The sequence below is a fragment of the Bidens hawaiensis genome, unplaced genomic scaffold (genome assembly GCF_021521415.1).
Source record: "Bidens hawaiensis isolate Kalapana, Puna unplaced genomic scaffold, B.hawaiensis_p1.1 tig00047466_1, whole genome shotgun sequence".
Taxonomy (NCBI): domain Eukaryota; kingdom Viridiplantae; phylum Streptophyta; class Magnoliopsida; order Asterales; family Asteraceae; genus Bidens; species Bidens hawaiensis.
The window spans coordinates 77,960-89,801 of record NW_027498479.1 but is presented as its reverse complement, the minus strand read 5'-3'; the positions used below and the strand labels follow the sequence as shown (position 1 = coordinate 89,801).

General features: G+C 33.0%; 1 pseudogene; it reads right to left on the bottom strand.

Annotated features, from left to right (window-relative positions):
* Positions 1-3,809: 3,809 nt before the first annotated feature.
* On the bottom strand, positions 3,810-4,127 carry LOC143597003 (cytochrome P450 94A1 pseudogene; annotated as a pseudogene).
* Positions 4,128-11,842: the final 7,715 nt, after the last annotated feature.

Here is an 11,842-nt window from a genome sequence, read left to right as displayed (position 1 = left end):
AAAAGACTAGCACGAAAAGGGTCTCAAGAAGGCCGAGCCACAAAATATGATCGCTAATACTTTGAAGGAAATTCTAGTCGCAAAATCAATCTCAACAATTTATGGGTCGGGTATAAAAATCCAACCAAAAAGACTGGAAACCTAACATCCATTAAAATCAAAAAGGTTAAAGTGAGAAAATCAAAGATAAATTGATAAACTCAAATGGGATAAACGTAAACGTGGTTAATTAGCTGCCTTAACTGGGTCATGGTGGGTGATCTGTATCCTACATACTGTTAACGTCGGATGAATCTGTGAGTGAAGGCAATCCGCTCCTCCCAATGGCGAAGGATATTGAGGGCCAGGGGTTCTCGAAACAGTGTAAATTTAGCCGTTTTTTGTCCAAAAATTTTTATGCGTAATGTAAATTTACCGGTTGTTGGCCAAAAATTTGAGCCCCCCCCAACCATACCCATCACCCTAGTCTCACTACCCTTTCATTCATGCCCAATGTTATAAACTAGAGAAGAAAATTATACATACATGCACCTAAAGACAAGGAAATGAACCTACTCACTAACTGATTTCTAATAAACTAACAAGTGTTCTAATTAACTGATTTATAATGCACTTGCCCACTTAATTTTGATCTCAGCTCTTGCTGCTTGCTTCTTTCTTTACAATATTTTCACTTTCGTTCTTGTTTTTCTTTCTAAAACCGGAATCTGATTTCTTGCTAAACTAGTTGTTTCCTTGTCTGATTAAACCCTTTTCTGCTTGCTCGCTTCTAATTTTCTTTCTAATTTGCTTGTTTCTTGCTCTGGTTTGCTCCTTAAAACAATTCTTGCTTTTGAGTATTTATGGAGCAAGTGGATGAGGATGTATCTGGATTTTGAGAATGATGATAATGAATCTGGATTTTGAGAATGATGATGAAGATCTGGAAATTATTATTATTATTATTATTATTATTATTAAAGGGCAATATGGTAATTTCACTTTATTATTTAAGCGCATGATGGTAACTTCGCTAAGCCAACGGATGGTTAACTGACAGTAGGAAACATAATATGCCCGCCTGAAAGAAAAGTTTGGTGGCATAGAACGCACAAATTGAGAATGAGACATGTATAGTGCTCCCGTCCATCCAACATAGAGGTACAAATCATAATTTTCACTTCTTAGTATAATAAAACTTGAATTCTCACCATCTAAATAGACAAAAACTTATCCCACTAGTTAAGGAAAAGGTTAAAACACCCCTTACAAAATGAGAAATGTAAGAAGAATATGTGGTTTAAAATAATCACTTACAAAATAATAAAAAAAATCATAACTTAATCTACCTATATAATAAAAGAGTGGATTTTCAAGCAAACATCTACTCTACTTTTCATCATATTTCTTTAAATTGGCACATTACATTTTGGTATTTTTTTTAATTTTTTTTTCATTAAAATACTTTTCATCAAACTATTTAAATTGTTACATTACATTTTGCTATTTTATTTATTTTTTCATTTTCATTAAAATACTTTTAATCAAATCTCTTTGTATTATCACATGTCATTTTTTTTATTTTTTCCTTTTCATTAAATGTTTTTCATCAAATCTCTTTAAATTGCTACATGGCATTTTGTTTTTTTTTCTTTTCCTGAAAATTAAAATTGAATTCACATATAACGGGTTCTATATACAAATTCTATTGGAATATACATATTCATATGTAATCCTCAGCCTTAATTCTATAATGATTATACCCTAATTCAAAGTATATATGCGATTAGACTATACATATTCAATTAACGATCGTTGTCTGCTTTTGCATTCGTCTTCTACAATAGAATTATAAGGTTTGTTTGATTTCTTCTTTTTACATGTGTTTCAATTGATATTCATCAACATGGGTATCGATTTATCGAATGCAACACAAAATTAAAATATTGATAGGAGATTCGTTGGTAAAAACATGAGTTTCGATAAGTTAATTATATCCTTTTGGTTCTTTGATTAAATCCAATTTATGAAATGAGACTTCTCACATTTTATAACTTTGGTTTGAAATTAAAGAGTTCTATTCAGATATCTATATAACTTTGTACAACATGGCCTAAGTTTGACTCAATCGATACGATGATGAAATGGTTTCAATTCATCAAAATTTATCCTGTTTATCTAATATTATGTCATAAATCAATCAGATATACTTTTGATTGTTACAATTTTGATTGGTAATGTGATTTAAAAATTTGTGCCGATTGTCAAAAAGCAACATGGTTTTGATTTTGGGCAAATAAATGAAGAGTGTTGAGGTATTTGAACGTGGCTATGGTTCAAACTTGCTCAATAAAACGAATTTAGTTTTAAAAACCAGCTTCATATGTTTAAAAATGTTTTTTTCTTTAGTGCCTTAACAATTTTTTTTAAAATGTTTGTTAAACATAACTGTTAGTTAGTTTAATTAATGATAATTTATTTGAAATTTTATTCTCACCCGATTTAAGACTGGGTATGTTTTATACATATTTAGTGTTTTTAATATTACATATGATTTCAAAAATTAGATATATGGGTTTTGTAATATATTTTCCAAAGAAATATTTATGATGTTCGTAAAAATTGAGACATTGGCTTCTATTTGGTCAACATTGTAATAAATTGAAACTGGTGTTTACAAAATTTAAGATGTAAAACGGATCTGCCATATGTGAAAACATTTTAATTTAACTTACTTGGTTACATGTTTTAATTTTTAAAATTTCATAGATCATATTTATTATGTTTAAAAATCTTTTTTTTCAACCTGTGTATTACTCGGGATATAAGCTAGTATATAAATATAAAACGAAAAAGTAAAAATAAAAACTAAAATGTTTTCCGCGTGTTACTAGTTCAAAAAAGAAAAAACCCACGAAAAAGACACAATGTCGAAGAAAAATGACACGATGACGAAAATAAACAAAAAACACATTGATAAATAAAAAAACACAAATAGATCGCGAAATATATATTACACAATGTCGAGCAAATTATAACACAATGTCGAGTAATATAACACACTAGCAAGAAAAAATGCAAAATGCCAAGGAAAAAAAAACACAATAATAGATAAAATAACATAATTATATTTTTTCCTTAATATTGCGTCTTTTATTTTTTTGGAACGAGTACGGCGGGAAAAACATTTTAGTTTTTAACTTTGTTTAACTTTTTTTTTGTTTTTAATTTATATTTTGAGTTACGGTTTTCTTTATTCATTATTTATTATTTTTTAAGAGGTTTTTTAGATCAAAAATCCTTCCCATCTTATTTTTGTCTCATTTTACATAATAACTTCACCTAGTTAGTTAATTAGTTAACACTATAAACCAAAGTCTATTTAGTAATAAAGAACTTATTTGTTATTTTCTTGTGCTTTCGTGTTTGGTACGTAGCATATCCTAAGGCCATTTGTTGGTTGACAAACCAAACAATATTTGTCAACCAACAAATGGTCCCAACATAGATAAAAGCCGACATGCACACAACTATATTCATGCAAACACGTTGCTGAATTCAAATTAATGTGGGTCGAATTTAGTTAATGGAATCGGTTCAAATTCAAAAGTCTTTCCTGAAAACACATTTGAAACTAAAGACATCAACATTGTCTTAAAATATTACATCACACAGTATGTTTTTATTATATATATATATACACACATGTATACATCACACAATATGTTTTTATTATATATATATATATATCATGTATGATAAAACAAGATACGCATAACATCGCGGTTATCTATTTGTAGATATCATATACATAATTTAGTAACATATCATCATTCCCGTACCTTAATCTTTACGGGAAACCCATCTTTCATCCTCGCCGTCAAAGCAGTCACCAAAACAGGCTCACCGCCATCATCTATAACCGGAACCACCTTAAACTGCCGTAAAACACCCGCCACCATCCTTTTCATTTGCAGAAACGCCATATCTTTCCCTATACAAATCCTAGGGCCTGCCTGAAACACCGGATATGTATATGGATCCCTTGCCACGAACCTCACATTGTTTGTGCTATCATCCTTCTCTAACCATCGCTCCGGTCGGAACTCCATCCAATCTCTTCCCCACAACTTCTCCACTCTCCCCATTGCATACGGATGGTAACTCACCATCATACCTATTTAGAAAAGAAAGAAACTTAGCCTATTTAATTCTCTATTTAATTCTCTATAGGAATGCTCACGATCTGGTTCATATGTATTTATAGTGGTTCCAAACATACACTGTAGTTTGTTTTCATACTTTTTTCATTTTGCTTCAATAATTACAATAGATATGTATTTTTTCAAATTTTTACCGAGTTTATAAGCCATTTTCATTAACTGGTGTTACCTATATTTGTTAAGTCCTGTCGTATACACAGTTCATTAAAGGATAATTCTTCGTTCTCTCTAAAACCATAAAAAAAAAAACAAGCACCAGCCCACCTTTGCCGCTCTCTACTCTCTCGTTACCCTACCAAGAAAGTGTCCCGGCCAACCACACCACCATTCGCTTCATCAACATTATTTTTATTAAATCGAGAACTGTGGGTTCAAGTTGCACGCATTATCGTCACCAGTCATAATCCAGATGGTTTGATTGCCAATAGTTAATAGGAAAAAAAGATAACAATGGGTACACATCTGATCCTTTGAAATGGAGGTGACTAAAACATACATTTGTGAATATATAATAGAAACGATCAGATTTACAATTAAATCATATGGCCGTGTTGCTACCTTTTAAACACACTTAATGGTATAAAATGCTTGATTCCATTAAGAAATATTGGTGCCCGTTAGCCACACTTTTAAGCTTCTTGGCCACTAGACCTTTGGTTACGACGACTAGACCTTTGATTACACTTGATCTGAAAATTTTTTGTATGGAAGTAGGTGTTATTTGAAACCTTATAAAATAGCAAAATATAATTCATGTATCTGATACTAATATACATAATCACAGTTTAGATTCGCAACCGTATTTAACAAACCTATTTAATTATTCTAATTTGTTCTGAAATCAAATTTGCCTAATTTGATCGAAAATCAAATTTGCCTAATTTGTTCACTAATAAAAGAGTAGGTCGGCTTTTTTGTATGGTCCCTGTGTTATCTTTGCGAGATTCCAACCTAAAACTGTTTATCTTTGCGAGATTCCAACCTAAAACTGTTGGGTTTCAACGGTGGTTCGGAACGGAAACGGTCAAACTTTTGTAACCCGTTTTAGTTAATTATTTCGTTTAAATAATTATTAATCAATATTAATAATTTATATATATATAAACGAATTCCAAACGCAGCGGAAAACAAATTAATAAGGCGAACCGGAAACCCGAACTCGGATCCGGTTACAACTATACGAGCACGATATAAAATTAAACCAAACCATAGATAAAGATAAAGGCTTTATACCTTGGTTATCGAAACCGGGTGAGACCAAGATCTGACGAACCAAGCTAGAAGTTGCACGAGACCCGACACTAAATTCCGGCAACCGGCGACAGCAGGTGGCGGCGGTATACGGCGAACAGTAGAGGCAGAACAACGACACAAAGCAACGGCGGCTGCGGTGGTGTTCCAGCAATGGCCTGGTTCCGGTTGTGACGCGATTCCGGCAGAGATGGGATTCCGGCGGCGGCGCTGTTCCGGCAGCAGGGTGTGGCGGCTGGTGGTTGTATAGGTGATTAGGGTTTTAGCTTAACTCTTGATTAAGTTAATAATAACAATAAGATGTTATTATATATTATGTGGGTTAGGGTTTAACCCATAGCAAAACCCAATGGGCTTCAAGGCCTAATCACCAACCAAAAACCCAGTTCAATCGTGTCTAGCCCGGTTAATAACTTAAGCGGGTTCGTTGTTTCGTTAATCTCAGTGTAACTCTTACCGGGTCACATTCGGGTTGGTCCGCGTTGACTTGACCCGAACCGACCATTAAATCCAACAAAAACATCCACCCAACATACCACTCCAATTAACCTTTAATTAATTTGTGCTATAACTGTAAATTCGTGTCGACTCGCAGCGGTACCACGTGAATTTACCAACCGAGGTCACGTCGTTTTAAATAAATTTTTTTCTCATAATTTGTACGAGTGCCCTAACTATTCTATATGTTTACTTTTTTGGTTTTATTACCATTACTCTTAGGAATCTAACCGATAACAACCGAATTTGTATCATTGTATCGTCGCAACAAGGGTAACTTGTTACCGAGTTATTATTGTTATTTATACTACGTACTATTTATATAAGTATATAATAGTTGTGTAATTTTAGTATACAACTATTAGTAATAATAATAATAATAATAATAACAATATGGGTGTTTGCTAAACGTACCTTAAAAATATACAATACAGCTTTATTTATTATAATAATAGTCACATTTATGTAAATTTATCATAACAATAATATTAACGCTAATTGCATAGGGAAATTAGAGTTTGGTGTTGTGTTGCAGTTTCGTAGCAAACCTCGTAGGTAATTGAGGGCTTCATATTTCGTCACAGTTTTGTCATAAATGCGTAGCAATTTGCGACGAAAATGTTTCGTAGCAAAACCCCGTTTTTTCTAGTAGGGATACATTTAAAATAAAAGAAAATCATGTTGGATATTTTATCAGGTAATCAGGTTCGGTTTTCATTGTTATCGCTAGCAATTCTATGTTCTCTTTCCCGAATCCTCACATCTCTAAAGTTAGTAAGCTAGATTCGCATCATCAGCCTTAACTTTTTATGCACCCATACATTGTTGAACTTACATCAAATTTTAACGTAGTGAATGGAAAATAGTTACGGTTTGTTATATCATCCACAATGGGAGATCAATGACATGCATGTGTCAGTCACAGTCCAGGAATTAATGTATGAATATTTGTCTGATGAAATGGATTACTCGAAAAAAGTCTATAGTTGTTGATATATAGGCCATATCTATGCATGTTTATGGGGTTTCTAAGTTGTTTGAGGCAAACAAATGTGAAAGGAAATTGTTATTCAGAATACGTTGTTGATGCCAAACGATTGTTAATCAAAAGCTTAGAAAGTCGAATGCTATGATCAAGCATTCAATACGATTGTCAAAGTTCGCAAGGGACATTGCGGAAGTTCGCAAGGGACATTGCGGAAGCAATCGCCCCGAGAAGTGCCAAACAAATCTTCACCTACCAAGAAAGTGTCCCGGCCAACCACACCACCATTCGCTTCATCAACATTTTTTTTATTAAATCGAGAACTGTGGGTTCAAGTTGCACGCATTATCGTCACCAGTCATAATCCAGATGGTTTGATTGCCAATAGTTAATAGGAAAAAAAGATAACAATGGGTACACATCTGATCCTTTGAAATGGAGGTGACTAAAACATACATTTGTGAATATATAATAGAAACGATCAGATTTACAATTAAATCATATGGCCGTGTTGCTACCTTTTAAACACACTTAATGGTATAAAATGCTTGATTCCATTAAGAAATATTGGTGCCCGTTAGCCACACTTTTAAGCTTCTTGGCCACTAGACCTTTGGTTACGACGACTAGCCGTTGTTTCGTTAATCTCAGTGTAACTCTTACCGGGTCACATTCGGGTTGGTCCGCGTTGACTTGACCCGAACCGACCATTAAATCCAACAAAAACATCCACCCAACATACCACTCCAATTAACCTTTAATTAATTTGTGCTATAACTGTAAATTCGTGTCGACTCGCAGCGGTACCACGTGAATTTACCAACCGAGGTCACGTCGTTTTAAATATATTTTTTTCTCATAATTTGTACGAGTGCCCTAACTATTCTATATGTTTACTTTTTTGGTTTTATTACCGTTACTCTTAGGAATCTAACCGATAACAACCGAATTTGTATCATTGTATCGTCGCAACAAGGGTAACTTGTTACCGAGTTATTATTGTTATTGATACTACGTACTATTTATATAAGTATATAATAGTTGAGTAATTTTAGTATACAACTATTAGTAGTAGTAATAATAATAATAATAATAATAATAATATGGGTGTTTGCTAAACGTACCCTAAAAATATACAATACAGCTTTATTTATTATAATAATAGTCACATTTATGTAAATTTATCATAACAATAATATTAACGCTAATTGCATAGGGAAATTAGAGTTTGGTGTTGTGTTGCAGTTTCGTAGCAAACCTCGTAGGTAATTGAGGGCTTCATATTTCGTCACAGTGTTGTCATAAATGCGTAGCAATTTGCGACGAAAATGTTTCGTAGCAAAACCCCGTTTTTTCTAGTAGGGATACATTTAAAATAAAAGAAAATCATGTTGGATATTTTATCAGGTAATCAGGTTCTGTTTTCATTGTTATCGCTAGCAATTCTATGTTCTCTTTCCCGAATCCACACATCTCTAAAGTTAGTAAGCTAGATTCGCACCATCAGCCTTAACTTTTTATGCACCCATACATTGTTGAACTTACATCAAATTTTAACGTAGTGAATGGAAAATAGTTACGGTTTGTTATATCATCCACAAGGGAGATCAATGACATGCATGTGTCAGTCACAGTCCAGGAATTAATGTATGAATATTTGTCTGATGAAATGGATTACTCGAAAAAAGTCTATAGTTGTTGATATATAGGCCATATCTATGCATGTTTATGGGGTTTCTAAGTTGTTTGAGGCAAACAAATGTGAAAGGAAATTGTTATTCAGAATACGTTGTTGATGCCAAACGATTGTTAATCAAAAGCTTAGAAAGTCGAATGCTATGATCAAGCATTCAATACGAAAATAATTTAATGTTCAACCAAAACAAACCAAACCCTATATCATATCTTAGAGAATAGTAGGGCCAAACAAACAAGGAACATGATAAGATAAAACTGTAATTAATTAAAAGGTTTTAAATAGAAGATGATTAAAAACCCTTCACTCCTTAGGTCCTTTGCCGCCAAGTTTAGCCAAACCCGTTGTTGTCCCAACCCACACACATGCGACCCATTCCTCCATCGTGATACTACCTCATGACCCCTTTTGGGCTTAACCCATTTATTCACACTAGGCTACATCGAGGGAACCTACACGCTCCTGTATCACTCCCTCCTAAAATGTATGCTTCATATGAGATGCCCTAACCCATGAGAATAGAGACTAAGGCCCTAATTCTCTAAACGTCGGGCCAAGAAGGGCAACAATCCTGAAATTATAGTCTGGAAATATTTTTAAGATAACAATATTGTGGCACGAGCAATATAGCAACCAACAATCTTCGTTGAATGATTTATATGTGTGTTAGATCGTAGTTTGTGTAACCCAACAGCTCGTGGAGAGTTAACCGGCTCGACCCAACTGTGTTACCACTCGGCCTAATGAGTGTGGCCCGAGTCGTAAAGTCCAACTGATAATTATTAAGGCCCAATATTGATAAGATAATATAAATGGGTTAATCCCAACACCAAACCCCAAAACATATATAATCGAGCCAATATCAAAGCCCATACACACATAGAATCGGCCCAGTATATACACATAAACGGCCCATTTAAGTGAACCCATCCAATAAGTGTAAACCGGCCCAATAGCCAGGCCCAGCGTGTTTGATTTAAATTATTAGTCGATACTTGCTTGTTTAGAGGAAACTTATATATCTACATAAGATACATCTACATAACTATATCGGAACACCACAACCATAAACGAGCACCTATGGGTAATGAAGCATCGTTATAACATCTCTAGTCTAACTATGCGGTACTATATAATGATGACATATTAAATTAACCAATGAACAGTCTTAAACTTGAAATCCTAAAGCTGTGGTTTGTGACACTTTTAAACAAACTGGTTTGTAAACCTTAAACTATTTGATGATCTATTAATGGCATGTTAGTGTTAATCATTAGGTGTAGTTATCCATGAACATCGCACACCCGTATTTCTACCTTGGCTCGTTAGATGAGTTACTCGAGGCTCTTTAGATATTTAGATCCTACATTCTATAATTGTTAACTATGGGGTAGCTGAGAATATATGTAGTACTATCGGGACTGATCCCCCCGCTCATGGTTCGTCGCTCCAACCACTATGTTAATGGTTGCATATATATAATCAAATACATTTAGCATGGGATGGTGTTTGGCAATGAAACATGATTTAGGCTTGATTGTAGCATGTGTTATATATTAATTTATAGCTTTTCTAGTCTACAAAGAATTAACGTTACTTTTATAGGTTATCGTGTATTTATCATTAAAACATTTCACGTCTCATTCAAGGGCCATTACATCATGAGGGTAAATTTTTTCACAAGGTTTTCATCAGGAAAACAGTTTCACATTATAAATGATTATTCATCTTTAAGGTTTCCGAGGAAAAAAGGTTTCCCATTAGAACTCTATTAAGGTTTCCAAGGATATGGTGATCACATTATAACCACATATTCACTATCAGATTTTTCTAAGATAACAGTTAATATGTTTTTAACCACGCACGTAATCTAAGATCAAGCTTTTTGATATAAGACAATAGCTGACATTTTGATCATTTATTACTCTTTTTCAACCTTTTCTAAACTACATGTTTTATTCATGAATTTTAAAACATATGAACTCATCAAGTTATGTTTACTTTTAAAGTAGGTCTTTCAGGGTATCCCATCAAGATGAATCATCTCATGCTAGTGCAATAATTAATAGTTGTAATCATCCATGAACGTCGTGTGCCCACAATTTTGCAATTAAAAGGGGGCTTGCGGAGTTGCGGTGCAGCCTGTTACCCGTTTCCCTCCTATCTTGATGTAAAAATTATATTTTATAATTAGTGGAAATTTTAATTTACAAAAATAATAAATAAATGGCGTATCTCTTAACTTTTATGACTACTCTTGCTCAAGTGAAATCGTATATTTTTTCGAGGGTAACAAATGTATGAATGAATTAATACAATGTGTAGCATATATATTTGTTTGTGTATGCAGAGTTTGGTTGAATTTGGTGGAAAATAGAGATCATGTGGGCGGTGAATCATAACATTTAAATGCTAGGTATCCGTTCATAAATAACATGTGATTGTAAGTGAGCTAAATACCTTGATATCTTTAATTTATCTTTATTACAATAATCGGTTTTTGTCCCTCGTATTACGGAGTTATTTTACATTATTCGTTTCCAATATTTATATAATTTTTTTTTTGTTTTAATTTTATTTATTGTAAGGAAGTAAATAATATACACATGAACCGTTTATTTTTTGACTATAAAATTGTTTCTTAATTATAAATAATTCATTTTAAAAAAATCACATATTAATTTTGAGTATATCCCTATTTTATAGGATTTTCTTATAAAATATTTGATGAGATTAATTTTTAATTTAATGAGATGTTATAACTCGTTTAAGGGCTATCTAGTTTTGGTGAGACTAATACCCGTGAATTCGGGTCAAATGCATAAAAAGTCTTTATTTACAAATAAAACAATTTGTTAGCTTGAGAGAATGTAGGGAAATTTCGTTTATATATATTTAAGATGTATCAACATTTCTAGTGATCATATATAACACTTGTGTCATTGAACAACTACTAATTTATCTACTCTATCAACAAATTATACCCCTCACATTACAAGATTTGAATCATTGACCTGTTAGATAAAGATGAGACACTTCAGGGACTAGTACCCCTATCATTTACTAGCTTTTGTCTCATAAAGTTCATGTTATATATAGGAGACCAAAAGTACTATAAAGTTGATCATTAATGGGTTGATGGTTGAGGCATGGGTGTTTTTTTATTTCGCGTTCAAAACATAATTTAAAAAAGTTTTTCTAGAGTAGTGT